General features: G+C 46.4%; 7 non-coding genes and 1 pseudogene across 7 annotated transcripts; all 8 read right to left on the bottom strand.

Annotated features, from left to right (window-relative positions):
* Positions 1 to 919: 919 nt before the first annotated feature.
* On the bottom strand, positions 920 to 1,138 carry LOC136593480 (small nucleolar RNA U3). Its single transcript, XR_010788238.1, has one exon. It is a non-coding gene; the product is annotated as a small nucleolar RNA U3 (small nucleolar RNA).
* Positions 1,139 to 2,603: 1,465 nt separating this feature from the next.
* Positions 2,604 to 2,822, bottom strand: LOC136593260 (small nucleolar RNA U3). The gene has a single exon (XR_010788219.1). It is a non-coding gene; the product is annotated as a small nucleolar RNA U3 (small nucleolar RNA).
* A 1,465-nt stretch (positions 2,823 to 4,287) lies between these two features.
* LOC136592955 (small nucleolar RNA U3) lies at positions 4,288 to 4,506 on the bottom strand. The gene has a single exon (XR_010788154.1). It is a non-coding gene; the product is annotated as a small nucleolar RNA U3 (small nucleolar RNA).
* Positions 4,507 to 5,971: 1,465 nt separating this feature from the next.
* Positions 5,972 to 6,190, bottom strand: LOC136594812 (small nucleolar RNA U3). Its single transcript, XR_010788614.1, has one exon. It is a non-coding gene; the product is annotated as a small nucleolar RNA U3 (small nucleolar RNA).
* Positions 6,191 to 7,655: 1,465 nt separating this feature from the next.
* On the bottom strand, positions 7,656 to 7,874 carry LOC136593447 (small nucleolar RNA U3). The gene has a single exon (XR_010788235.1). It is a non-coding gene; the product is annotated as a small nucleolar RNA U3 (small nucleolar RNA).
* A 1,465-nt stretch (positions 7,875 to 9,339) lies between these two features.
* Positions 9,340 to 9,550, bottom strand: LOC136593736 (small nucleolar RNA U3). Its single transcript, XR_010788330.1, has one exon. It is a non-coding gene; the product is annotated as a small nucleolar RNA U3 (small nucleolar RNA).
* A 1,465-nt stretch (positions 9,551 to 11,015) lies between these two features.
* LOC136593669 (small nucleolar RNA U3) lies at positions 11,016 to 11,237 on the bottom strand. Its single transcript, XR_010788284.1, has one exon. It is a non-coding gene; the product is annotated as a small nucleolar RNA U3 (small nucleolar RNA).
* Positions 11,238 to 12,702: 1,465 nt separating this feature from the next.
* On the bottom strand, positions 12,703 to 12,899 carry LOC136593675 (small nucleolar RNA U3; annotated as a pseudogene).
* Between the last annotated feature and the right edge of the window lie 852 nt (positions 12,900 to 13,751).

Genomic DNA, 13,751 nt, shown 5'->3' with positions numbered 1-13,751 from the left:
CCATCCTGCCAGTGGATGGCCACGGAGTAAGGAGATGGAACAGGACTCTACGGGTGAACAACTGACTACGTCGATGTTGCCGTCAGCAAAGATTTGGATTTCTAGACCATGGAGTGAATTACTCATATGATGAACTCCTTGCTAGAGATGGCTTGCAACTTACAAAGGCAGGTAAGCAAATACTTGACAGGTGCCTTGCTACACTCATCAGGAGAGCTTTAAGCTAGAACAATATGGGAAGGGAAGGGAAAGGCTAGGCAAAAATATACGACTAATTAATACATCTGAGAACCTTGCTATTAGAAGGGGAAAGAAAGATCAAAGACAAAAAAAATTCAGAAGGAAAGTAGAGGAGCAAGAGACACCTGTCACAAACTAAAATGCTTCAATACAAATGCACAGAGCATAGGAAACCAACAAGGCGAATTGGAGCCCCTAAGACAGGAAGAGAAATATGATGTCATAGGCATCACAGAAACGTGGTGGGATGATACACGATTGGAATACAAGGCTTGAAGGATGCAACCTTTTTATAAGAAACAGACCTAATAGAAGAGGAGCAGGCCTGAACGGCCGCTGTGTTGAGTGAATGGAGAGGGTCGGGGAAGAGCGAGGAGTGAAATCCCCTCCAGCCGCCCGCTGCGAGCCAACGTTACTCACTCCTGTGCAGCAGCATGGGAGCGAGTACATAAGAGGAGGAGCATCGGGCATCGTTTGCCCGACAGCCGTTCCGTGTAAGTAAATGGGGCTTCAGCTAACTTCAATGAATTAAACTCTAAAGGTTCAGATGAATTACATTTTAGGATACTGAAGGTTGATTGAATGAAGGTAGCTGCTCCCAAATCTTCCATTCATCCTGCAAGGATGCTGAATGATTCACTACTTTCTGATATTACCAAAGATTTCAAAAACAGCAACAACCACTCAGCTTGTGATCTCCTCCTCCACCTTCCCTGTAACAGAGAAGGAGAATGGTCATCAACAGCAATCAGCACCTGCAACGAAGCAGAACTGAGAGCTCACTTCACGCTCAGAGGAGATCACTACAGCTCCTCCTCGTGGTTGGTAGGTTGGCACACTTTAGGATGCAGTTTCCCAAGTTAAACACTTTAGAAATGATCCCTGAAAGTATAGTCTTAACCTGCTATTCTCTGCATTGACTTCCCCCACCCTGCAGGCTACCACGTAGTATTGTGGAGAAGAACTTTAGTCCACCGATCGCTTTCTCTCTGTTAGCTGTCCAGGCATCTAATACCAATATCCATGCGTACTGTATGGTATAGTGTAATATGGGAATCATTTCATTAACAGACCGGAGATTGGCGCTCAAGGAAAATAATTTGCATGTTCCCGGTGCGTTCTGGGAAGACTCGCCGCGGGCGGGCACATTCCTGGGTTTAGCTTGGTCTGGTGGCTCGGAGGACATCGCCACACCAGAGATTGGAGCTCGGGGAAGAGAATGTGCAGACCTGACATAATCTCGCAAGAGTTGTGCTGTCTTCCAGGTGCGCAAATCAAAGATGTGTCTGATCAAGACTCTTCAGTCTTTCAGACCACTACCCATTCCTACTGATACAAGTTGGGACAAATGACACTGCCCAAAAGGACCTTGCAACTATCTGCAGAGACTTTGAAGACCTCGGCAGGGAAATGAAGGAACTAGGAGCACAGGTGGTCTTGTCGTCCATCCTGCCAGTGGATGGCCACGGAGTAAGGAGATGGAACAGGACTCTACGGGTGAACAACTGACTACGTCGATGTTGCCGTCAGCAAAGATTTGGATTTCTAGACCATGGAGTGAATTACTCATATGATGAACTCCTTGCTAGAGATGGCTTGCAACTTACAAAGGCAGGTAAGCAAATACTTGACAGGTGCCTTGCTACACTCATCAGGAGAGCTTTAAGCTAGAACAATATGGGAAGGGAAGGGAAAGGCTAGGCAAAAATATACGACTAATTAATACATCTGAGAACCTTGCTATTAGAAGGGGAAAGAAAGATCAAAGACAAAAAAAATTCAGAAGGAAAGTAGAGGAGCAAGAGACACCTGTCACAAACTAAAATGCTTCAATACAAATGCACAGAGCATAGGAAACCAACAAGGCGAATTGGAGCCCCTAAGACAGGAAGAGAAATATGATGTCATAGGCATCACAGAAACGTGGTGGGATGATACACGATTGGAATACAAGGCTTGAAGGATGCAACCTTTTTATAAGAAACAGACCTAATAGAAGAGGAGCAGGCCTGAACGGCCACTGTGTTGAGTGAATGGAGAGGGTCGGGGAAGAGCGAGGAGTGAAATCCCCTCCAGCCGCCCGCTGCGAGCCAACGTTACTCACTCCTGTGCAGCAGCATGGGAGCGAGTACATAAGAGGAGGAGCATCGGGCATCGTTTGCCCGACAGCCGTTCCGTGTAAGTAAATGGGGCTTCAGCTAACTTCAATGAATTAAACTCTAAAGGTTCAGATGAATTACATTTTAGGATACTGAAGGTTGATTGAATGAAGGTAGCTGCTCCCAAATCTTCCATTCATCCTGCAAGGATGCTGAATGATTCACTACTTTCTGATATTACCAAAGACTTCAAAAACAGCAACAACCACTCAGCTTGTGATCTCCTCCTCCACCTTCCCTGTAACAGAGAAGGAGAACGGTCATCAACAGCAATCAGCACCTGCAACGAAGCAGAACTGAGAGCTCACTTCACACTCAGAGGAGATCACTACAGCTCCTCCTCGTGGTTGGTAGGTTGGCACACTTTAGGATGCAGTTTCCCAAGTTAAACACTTTAGAAATGATCCCTGAAAGTATAGTCTTAACCTGCTATTCTCTGCATTGACTTCCCCCACCCTGCAGGCTACCACGTAGTATTGTGGAGAAGAACTTTAGTCCACCGCTCGCTTTCTTTCTGTTAGCTGTCCAGGCATCTAATACCAATATCCATGCGTACTGTATGGTATAGTGTAATATGGGAATCATTTCATTAACAGACCGGAGATTGGCGCTCAAGGAAAATAATTTGCATGTTCCCGGTGCGTTCTGGGAGGACTCGCCGCGGGCGGGCACATTGCTGGGTTTAGCTTGGTCTGGTGGCTCGGAGGACATCGCCACACCAGAGATTGGAGCTCGGGGAAGAGAATGTGCAGACCTGACATAATCTCGCAAGAGTTGTGCTGTCTTCCAGGTGCGCAAATCAAAGATGTGTCTGATCAAGACTCTTCAGTCTTTCAGACCACTACCCATTCCTACTGATACAAGTTGGGACAAATGACACTGCCCAAAAGGACCTTGCAACTATCTGCAGAGACTTTGAAGACCTCGGCAGGGAAATGAAGGAACTAGGAGCACAGGTGGTCTTGTCGTCCATCCTGCCAGTGGATGGCCACGGAGTAAGGAGATGGAACAGGACTCTACGGGTGAACAACTGACTACGTCGATGTTGCCGTCAGCAAAGATTTGGATTTCTAGACCATGGAGTGAATTACTCATATGATGAACTCCTTGCTAGAGATGGCTTGCAACTTACAAAGGCAGGTAAGCAAATACTTGACAGGTGCCTTGCTACACTCATCAGGAGAGCTTTAAGCTAGAACAATATGGGAAGGGAAGGGAAAGGCTAGGCAAAAATATACGACTAATTAATACATCTGAGAACCTTGCTATTAGAAGGGGAAAGAAAGATCAAAGACAAAAAAAATTCAGAAGGAAAGTAGAGGAGCAAGAGACACCTGTCACAAACTAAAATGCTTCAATACAAATGCACAGAGCATAGGAAACCAACAAGGCGAATTGGAGCCCCTAAGACAGGAAGAGAAATATGATGTCATAGGCATCACAGAAACGTGGTGGGATGATACACGATTGGAATACAAGGCTTGAAGGATGCAACCTTTTTATAAGAAACAGACCTAATAGAAGAGGAGCAGGCCTGAACGGCCGCTGTGTTGAGTGAATGGAGAGGGTCGGGGAAGAGCGAGGAGTGAAATCCCCTCCAGCCGCCCGCTGCGAGCCAACGTTACTCACTCCTGTGCAGCAGCATGGGAGCGAGTACATAAGAGGAGGAGCATCGGGCATCGTTTGCCCGACAGCCGTTCCGTGTAAGTAAATGGGGCTTCAGCTAACTTCAATGAATTAAACTCTAAAGGTTCAGATGAATTACATTTTAGGATACTGAAGGTTGATTGAATGAAGGTAGCTGCTCCCAAATCTTCCATTCATCCTGCAAGGATGCTGAATGATTCACTACTTTCTGATATTACCAAAGATTTCAAAAACAGCAACAACCACTCAGCTTGTGATCTCCTCCTCCACCTTCCCTGTAACAGAGAAGGAAAACGGTCATCAACAGCAATCAGCACCTGCAACGAAGCAGAACTGAGAGCTCACTTCACGCTCAGAGGAGATCACTACAGCTCCTCCTCGTGGTTGGTAGGTTGGCACACTTTAGGATACAGTTTCCCAAGTTAAACACTTTAGAAATGATCCCTGAAAGTATAGTCTTAACCTGCTATTCTCTGCATTGACTTCCCCCACCCTGCAGGCTACCACGTAGTATTGTGGAGAAGAACTTTAGTCCACCGCTCGCTTTCTCTCTGTTAGCTGTCCAGGCATCTAATACCAATATCCATGCGTACTGTATGGTATAGTGTAATATGGGAATCATTTCATTAACAGACCGGAGATTGGCGCTCAAGGAAAATAATTTGCATGTTCCCGGTGCGTTCTGGGAGGACTCGCCGCGGGCGGGCACATTGCTGGGTTTAGCTTGGTCTGGTGGCTCGGAGGACATCGCCACACCAGAGATTGGAGCTCGGGGAAGAGAATGTGCAGACCTGACATAATCTCGCAAGAGTTGTGCTGTCTTCCAGGTGCGCAAATCAAAGATGTGTCTGATCAAGACTCTTCAGTCTTTCAGACCACTACCCATTCCTACTGATACAAGTTGGGACAAATGACACTGCCCAAAAGGACCTTGCAACTATCTGCAGAGACTTTGAAGACCTCGGCAGGGAAATGAAGGAACTAGGAGCACAGGTGGTCTTGTCGTCCATCCTGCCAGTGGATGGCCACGGAGTAAGGAGATGGAACAGGACTCTACGGGTGAACAACTGACTACGTCGATGTTGCCGTCAGCAAAGATTTGGATTTCTAGACCATGGAGTGAATTACTCATATGATGAACTCCTTGCTAGAGATGGCTTGCAACTTACAAAGGCAGGTAAGCAAATACTTGACAGGTGCCTTGCTACACTCATCAGGAGAGCTTTAAGCTAGAACAATATGGGAAGGGAAGGGAAAGGCTAGGCAAAAATATACGACTAATTAATACATCTGAGAACCTTGCTATTAGAAGGGGAAAGAAAGATCAAAGACAAAAAAAATTCAGAAGGAAAGTAGAGGAGCAAGAGACACCTGTCACAAACTAAAATGCTTCAATACAAATGCACAGAGCATAGGAAACCAACAAGGCGAATTGGAGCCCCTAAGACAGGAAGAGAAATATGATGTCATAGGCATCACAGAAACGTGGTGGGATGATACACGATTGGAATACAAGGCTTGAAGGATGCAACCTTTTTATAAGAAACAGACCTAATAGAAGAGGAGCAGGCCTGAACGGCCGCTGTGTTGAGTGAATGGAGAGGGTCGGGGAAGAGCGAGGAGTGAAATCCCCTCCAGCCGCCCGCTGCGAGCCAACGTTACTCACTCCTGTGCAGCAGCATGGGAGCGAGTACATAAGAGGAGGAGCATCGGGCATCGTTTGCCCGACAGCCGTTCCGTGTAAGTAAATGGGGCTTCAGCTAACTTCAATGAATTAAACTCTAAAGGTTCAGATGAATTACATTTTAGGATACTGAAGGTTGATTGAATGAAGGTAGCTGCTCCCAAATCTTCCATTCATCCTGCAAGGATGCTGAATGATTCACTACTTTCTGATATTACCAAAGATTTCAAAAACAGCAACAACCACTCAGCTTGTGATCTCCTCCTCCACCTTCCCTGTAACAGAGAAGGAGAACGGTCATCAACAGCAATCAGCACCTGCAACGAAGCAGAACTGAGAGCTCACTTCACGCTCAGAGGAGATCACTACAGCTCCTCCTCGTGGTTGGTAGGTTGGCACACTTTAGGATGCAGTTTCCCAAGTTAAACACTTTAGAAATGATCCCTGAAAGTATAGTCTTAACCTGCTATTCTCTGCATTGACTTCCCCCACCCTGCAGGCTACCACGTAGTATTGTGGAGAAGAACTTTAGTCCACCGCTCGCTTTCTCTCTGTTAGCTGTCCAGGCATCTAATACCAATATCCATGCGTACTGTATGGTATAGTGTAATATGGGAATCATTTCATTAACAGACCGGAGATTGGCGCTCAAGGAAAATAATTTGCATGTTCCCGGTGCGTTCTGGGAAGACTCGCCGCGGGCGGGCACATTGCTGGGTTTAGCTTGGTCTGGTGGCTCGGAGGACATCGCCACACCAGAGATTGGAGCTCGGGGAAGAGAATGTGCAGACCTGACATAATCTCGCAAGAGTTGTGCTGTCTTCCAGGTGCGCAAATCAAAGATGTGTCTGATCAAGACTCTTCAGTCTTTCAGACCACTACCCATTCCTACTGATACAAGTTGGGACAAATGACACTGCCCAAAAGGACCTTGCAACTATCTGCAGAGACTTTGAAGACCTCGGCAGGGAAATGAAGGAACTAGGAGCACAGGTGGTCTTGTCGTCCATCCTGCCAGTGGATGGCCACGGAGTAAGGAGATGGAACAGGACTCTACGGGTGAACAACTGACTACGTCGATGTTGCCGTCAGCAAAGATTTGGATTTCTAGACCATGGAGTGAATTACTCATATGATGAACTCCTTGCTAGAGATGGCTTGCAACTTACAAAGGCAGGTAAGCAAATACTTGACAGGTGCCTTGCTACACTCATCAGGAGAGCTTTAAGCTAGAACAATATGGGAAGGGAAGGGAAAGGCTAGGCAAAAATATACGACTAATTAATACATCTGAGAACCTTGCTATTAGAAGGGGAAAGAAAGATCAAAGACAAAAAAAATTCAGAAGGAAAGTAGAGGAGCAAGAGACACCTGTCACAAACTAAAATGCTTCAATACAAATGCACAGAGCATAGGAAACCAACAAGGCGAATTGGAGCCCCTAAGACAGGAAGAGAAATATGATGTCATAGGCATCACAGAAACGTGGTGGGATGATACACGATTGGAATACAAGGCTTGAAGGATGCAACCTTTTTATAAGAAACAGACCTAATAGAAGAGGAGCAGGCCTGAACGGCCACTGTGTTGAGTGAATGGAGAGGGTCGGGGAAGAGCGAGGAGTGAAATCCCCTCCAGCCGCCCGCTGCGAGCCAACGTTACTCACTCCTGTGCAGCAGCATGGGAGCGAGTACATAAGAGGAGGAGCATCGGGCATCGTTTGCCCGACAGCCGTTCCGTGTAAGTAAATGGGGCTTCAGCTAACTTCAATGAATTAAACTCTAAAGGTTCAGATGAATTACATTTTAGGATACTGAAGGTTGATTGAATGAAGGTAGCTGCTCCCAAATCTTCCATTCATCCTGCAAGGATGCTGAATGATTCACTACTTTCTGATATTACCAAAGATTTCAAAAACAGCAACAACCACTCAGCTTGTGATCTCCTCCTCCACCTTCCCTGTAACAGAGAAGGAGAATGGTCATCAACAGCAATCAGCACCTGCAACGAAGCAGAACTGAGAGCTCACTTCACGCTCAGAGGAGATCACTACAGCTCCTCCTCGTGGTTGGTAGGTTAGCACACTTTAGGATGCAGTTTCCCAAGTTAAACACTTTAGAAATGATCCCTGAAAGTATAGTCTTAACCTGCTATTCTCTGCATTGACTTCCCCCACCCTGCAGGCTACCACGTAGTATTGTGGAGAAGAACTTTAGTCCACCGCTCGCTTTCTCTCTGTTAGCTGTCCAGGCATCTAATACCAATATCCATGCGTACTGTATGGTATAGTGTAATATGGGAATCATTTCATTAACAGACCGGAGATTGGCGCTCAAGGAAAATAATTTGCATGTTCCCGGTGCGTTCTGGGAAGACTCGCCGCGGGCGGGCACATTCCTGGGTTTAGCTTGGTCTGGTGGCTCGGAGGACATCGCCACACCAGAGATTGGAGCTCGGGGAAGAGAATGTGCAGACCTGACATAATCTCGCAAGAGTTGTGCTGTCTTCCAGGTGCGCAAATCAAAGATGTGTCTGATCAAGACTCTTCAGTCTTTCAGACCACTACCCATTCCTACTGATACAAGTTGGGACAAATGACACTGCCCAAAAGGACCTTGCAACTATCTGCAGAGACTTTGAAGACCTCGGCAGGGAAATGAAGGAACTAGGAGCACAGGTGGTCTTGTCGTCCATCCTGCCAGTGGATGGCCACGGAGTAAGGAGATGGAACAGGACTCTACGGGTGAACAACTGACTACGTCGATGTTGCCGTCAGCAAAGATTTGGATTTCTAGACCATGGAGTGAATTACTCATATGATGAACTCCTTGCTAGAGATGGCTTGCAACTTACAAAGGCAGGTAAGCAAATACTTGACAGGTGCCTTGCTACACTCATCAGGAGAGCTTTAAGCTAGAACAATATGGGAAGGGAAGGGAAAGGCTAGGCAAAAATATACGACTAATTAATACATCTGAGAACCTTGCTATTAGAAGGGGAAAGAAAGATCAAAGACAAAAAAAATTCAGAAGGAAAGTAGAGGAGCAAGAGACACCTGTCACAAACTAAAATGCTTCAATACAAATGCACAGAGCATAGGAAACCAACAAGGCGAATTGGAGCCCCTAAGACAGGAAGAGAAATATGATGTCATAGGCATCACAGAAACGTGGTGGGATGATACACGATTGGAATACAAGGCTTGAAGGATGCAACCTTTTTATAAGAAACAGACCTAATAGAAGAGGAGCAGGCCTGAACGGCCACTGTGTTGAGTGAATGGAGAGGGTCGGGGAAGAGCGAGGAGTGAAATCCCCTCCAGCCGCCCGCTGCGAGCCAACGTTACTCACTCCTGTGCAGCAGCATGGGAGCGAGTACATAAGAGGAGGAGCATCGGGCATCGTTTGCCCGACAGCCGTTCCGTGTAAGTAAATGGGGCTTCAGCTAACTTCAATGAATTAAACTCTAAAGGTTCAGATGAATTACATTTTAGGATACTGAAGGTTGATTGAATGAAGGTAGCTGCTCCCAAATCTTCCATTCATCCTGCAAGGATGCTGAATGATTCACTACTTTCTGATATTACCAAAGACTTCAAAAACAGCAACAACCACTCAGCTTGTGATCTCCTCCTCCACCTTCCCTGTAACAGAGAAGGAGAACGGTCATCAACAGGAATCAGCACCTGCAACGAAGCAGAACTGAGAGCTCACTTCACGCTCAGAGGAGATCACTACAGCTCCTCCTCCTGGTTGGTAGACTTTAGGATGCAGTTTCCCAAGTTAAACACTTTAGAAATGATCCCTGAAAGTATAGTCTTAACCTGCTATTCTCTGCATTGACTTCCCCCACCCTGCAGGCTACCACGTAGTATTGTGGAGAAGAACTTTAGTCCACCGCTCGCTTTCTTTCTGTTAGCTGTCCAGGCATCTAATACCAATATCCATGCGTACTGTATGGTATAGTGTAATATGGGAATCATTTCATTAACAGACCGGAGATTGGCGCTCAAGGAAAATAATTTGCATGTTCCCGGTGCGTTCTGGGAGGACTCGCCGCGGGCGGGCACATTGCTGGGTTTAGCTTGGTCTGGTGGCTCGGAGGACATCGCCACACCAGAGATTGGAGCTCGGGGAAGAGAATGTGCAGACCTGACATAATCTCGCAAGAGTTGTGCTGTCTTCCAGGTGCGCAAATCAAAGATGTGTCTGATCAAGACTCTTCAGTCTTTCAGACCACTACCCATTCCTACTGATACAAGTTGGGACAAATGACACTGCCCAAAAGGACCTTGCAACTATCTGCAGAGACTTTGAAGACCTCGGCAGGGAAATGAAGGAACTAGGAGCACAGGGGGTCTTGTCGTCCATCCTGCCAGTGGATGGCCACGGAGTAAGGAGATGGAACAGGACTCTACGGGTGAACAACTGACTACGTCGATGTTGCCGTCAGCAAAGATTTGGATTTCTAGACCATGGAGTGAATTACTCATATGATGAACTCCTTGCTAGAGATGGCTTGCAACTTACAAAGGCAGGTAAGCAAATACTTGACAGGTGCCTTGCTACACTCATCAGGAGAGCTTTAAGCTAGAACAATATGGGAAGGGAAGGGAAAGGCTAGGCAAAAATATACGACTAATTAATACATCTGAGAACCTTGCTATTAGAAGGGGAAAGAAAGATCAAAGACAAAAAAAATTCAGAAGGAAAGTAGAGGAGCAAGAGACACCTGTCACAAACTAAAATGCTTCAATACAAATGCACAGAGCATAGGAAACCAACAAGGCGAATTGGAGCCCCTAAGACAGGAAGAGAAATATGATGTCATAGGCATCACAGAAACGTGGTGGGATGATACACGATTGGAATACAAGGCTTGAAGGATGCAACCTTTTTATAAGAAACAGACCTAATAGAAGAGGAGCAGGCCTGAACGGCCGCTGTGTTGAGTGAATGGAGAGGGTCGGGGAAGAGCGAGGAGTGAAATCCCCTCCAGCCGCCCGCTGCGAGCCAACGTTACTCACTCCTGTGCAGCAGCATGGGAGCGAGTACATAAGAGGAGGAGCATCGGGCATCGTTTGCCCGACAGCCGTTCCGTGTAAGTAAATGGGGCTTCAGCTAACTTCAATGAATTAAACTCTAAAGGTTCAGATGAATTACATTTTAGGATACTGAAGGTTGATTGAATGAAGGTAGCTGCTCCCAAATCTTCCATTCATCCTGCAAGGATGCTGAATGATTCACTACTTTCTGATATTACCAAAGATTTCAAAAACAGCAACAACCACTCAGCTTGTGATCTCCTCCTCCACCACCTTCCCTGTAACAGAGTAGGAAAACGGTCATCAACAGCAATCAGCACCTGCAACGAAGCAGAACTGAGAGCTCACTTCACACTCAGAGGAGATCACTACAGCTCCTCCTCGTGGTTGGTAGGTTAACACACTTTAGGATGCAGTTTCCCAAGTTAAACACTTTAGAAATGATCCCTGAAAGTATAGTCTTAACCTGCTATTCTCTGCATTGACTTCCCCCACCCTGCAGGCTACCACGTAGTATTGTGGAGAAGAACTTTAGTCCACCGCTCGCTTTCTCTCTGTTAGCTGTCCAGGCATCTAATACCAATATCCATGCGTACTGTATGGTATAGTGTAATATGGGAATCATTTCATTAACAGACCGGAGATTGGCGCTCAAGGAAAATAATTTGCATGTTCCCGGTGCGTTCTGGGAGGACTCGCCGCGGGCGGGCACATTGCTGGGTTTAGCTTGGTCTGGTGGCTCGGAGGACATCGCCACACCAGAGATTGGAGCTCGGGGAAGAGAATGTGCAGACCTGACATAATCTCGCAAGAGTTGTGCTGTCTTCCAGGTGCGCAAATCAAAGATGTGTCTGATCAAGACTCTTCAGTCTTTCAGACCACTACCCATTCCTACTGATACAAGTTGGGACAAATGACACTGCCCAAAAGGACCTTGCAACTATCTGCAGAGACTTTGAAGACCTCGGCAGGGAAATGAAGGAACTAGGAGCACAGGTGGTCTTGTCGTCCATCCTGCCAGTGGATGGCCACGGAGTAAGGAGATGGAACAGGACTCTACGGGTGAACAACTGACTACGTCGATGTTGCCGTCAGCAAAGATTTGGATTTCTAGACCATGGAGTGAATTACTCATATGATGAACTCCTTGCTAGAGATGGCTTGCAACTTACAAAGGCAGGTAAGCAAATACTTGACAGGTGCCTTGCTACACTCATCAGGAGAGCTTTAAGCTAGAACAATATGGGAAGGGAAGGGAAAGGCTAGGCAAAAATATACGACTAATTAATACATCTGAGAACCTTGCTATTAGAAGGGGAAAGAAAGATCAAAGACAAAAAAAATTCAGAAGGAAAGTAGAGGAGCAAGAGACACCTGTCACAAACTAAAATGCTTCAATACAAATGCACAGAGCATAGGAAACCAACAAGGCGAATTGGAGCCCCTAAGACAGGAAGAGAAATATGATGTCATAGGCATCACAGAAACGTGGTGGGATGATACACGATTGGAATACAAGGCTTGAAGGATGCAACCTTTTTATAAGAAACAGACCTAATAGAAGAGGAGCAGGCCTGAACGGCCGCTGTGTTGAGTGAATGGAGAGGGTCGGGGAAGAGCGAGGAGTGAAATCCCCTCCAGCCGCCCGCTGCGAGCCAACGTTACTCACTCCTGTGCAGCAGCATGGGAGCGAGTACATAAGAGGAGGAGCATCGGGCATCGTTTGCCCGACAGCCGTTCCGTGTAAGTAAATGGGGCTTCAGCTAACTTCAATGAATTAAACTCTAAAGGTTCAGATGAATTACATTTTAGGATACTGAAGGTTGATTGAATGAAGGTAGCTGCTCCCAAATCTTCCATTCATCCTGCAAGGATGCTGAATGATTCACTACTTTCTGATATTACTAAAGATTTCAAAAACAGCAACAACCACTCAGCTTGTGATCTCCTCCTCCACCTTCCCTGTAACAGAGAAGGAGAACGGTCATCAACAGCAATCAGCACCTGCAACGAAGCAGAACTGAGAGCTCACTTCACGCTCAGAGGAGATCACTACAGCTCCTCCTCGTGGTTGGTAGTTTCCCAAATTAAACACTTTAGAAATGATCCCTGAAAGTATAGTCTTAACCTGCTATTCTCTGCATTGACTTCCCCCACCCTGCAGGCTACCACGTAGTATTGTGGAGAAGAACTTTAGTCCACCGCTCGCTTTCTCTCTGTTAGCTGTCCAGGCATCTAATACCAATATCCATGCGTACTGTATGGTATAGTGTAATATGGGAATCATTTCATTAACTGACCGGATGTTGGCGCTCAAGGAAAATAATTTGCATGTTCCCGGTGCGTTCTGGGAAGACTCGCCGCGGGCGGGCACATTGCTGGGTTTAGCTTGGTCTGGTGGCTCGGAGGACATCGCCACACCAGAGATTGGAGCTCGGGGAAGAGAATGTGCAGACCTGACATAATCTCGCAAGAGTTGTGCTGTCTTCCAGGTGCGCAAATCAAAGATGTGTCTGATCAAGACTCTTCAGTCTTTCAGACCACTACCCATTCCTACTGATACAAGTTGGGACAAATGACACTGCCCAAAAGGACCTTGCAACTATCTGCAGAGACTTTGAAGACCTCGGCAGGGAAATGAAGGAACTAGGAGCACAGGTGGTCTTGTCGTCCATCCTGCCAGTGGATGGCCACGGAGTAAGGAGATGGAACAGGACTCTACGGGTGAACAACTGACTACGTCAATGTTGCCGATGTGGGGGGGTTAATTCAGGTTTATGCCTTTAAATAGAGAATGATAAGTGTATTTCACAGAATACTTATGTGTTTATAAGTTGCGTCTTCTTCTACTAAAGGTTTAAGCTTATACGTTTAAGGGCTGACGCTTTAAAAATAGACTACAGAGACTCCATTTTGTCTCTTAGCTTGTCTGCTTTAATACACATTTAATTTCTCTTTCCAAACTTACTCCTTATCT

Source organism: Eleutherodactylus coqui, chromosome 1, assembly GCF_035609145.1.
Source record: "Eleutherodactylus coqui strain aEleCoq1 chromosome 1, aEleCoq1.hap1, whole genome shotgun sequence".
Taxonomy (NCBI): domain Eukaryota; kingdom Metazoa; phylum Chordata; class Amphibia; order Anura; family Eleutherodactylidae; genus Eleutherodactylus; species Eleutherodactylus coqui.
The sequence above is the reverse complement of the archived record's forward strand: the minus strand, read 5'-3'. Positions and strand labels throughout refer to the sequence as shown.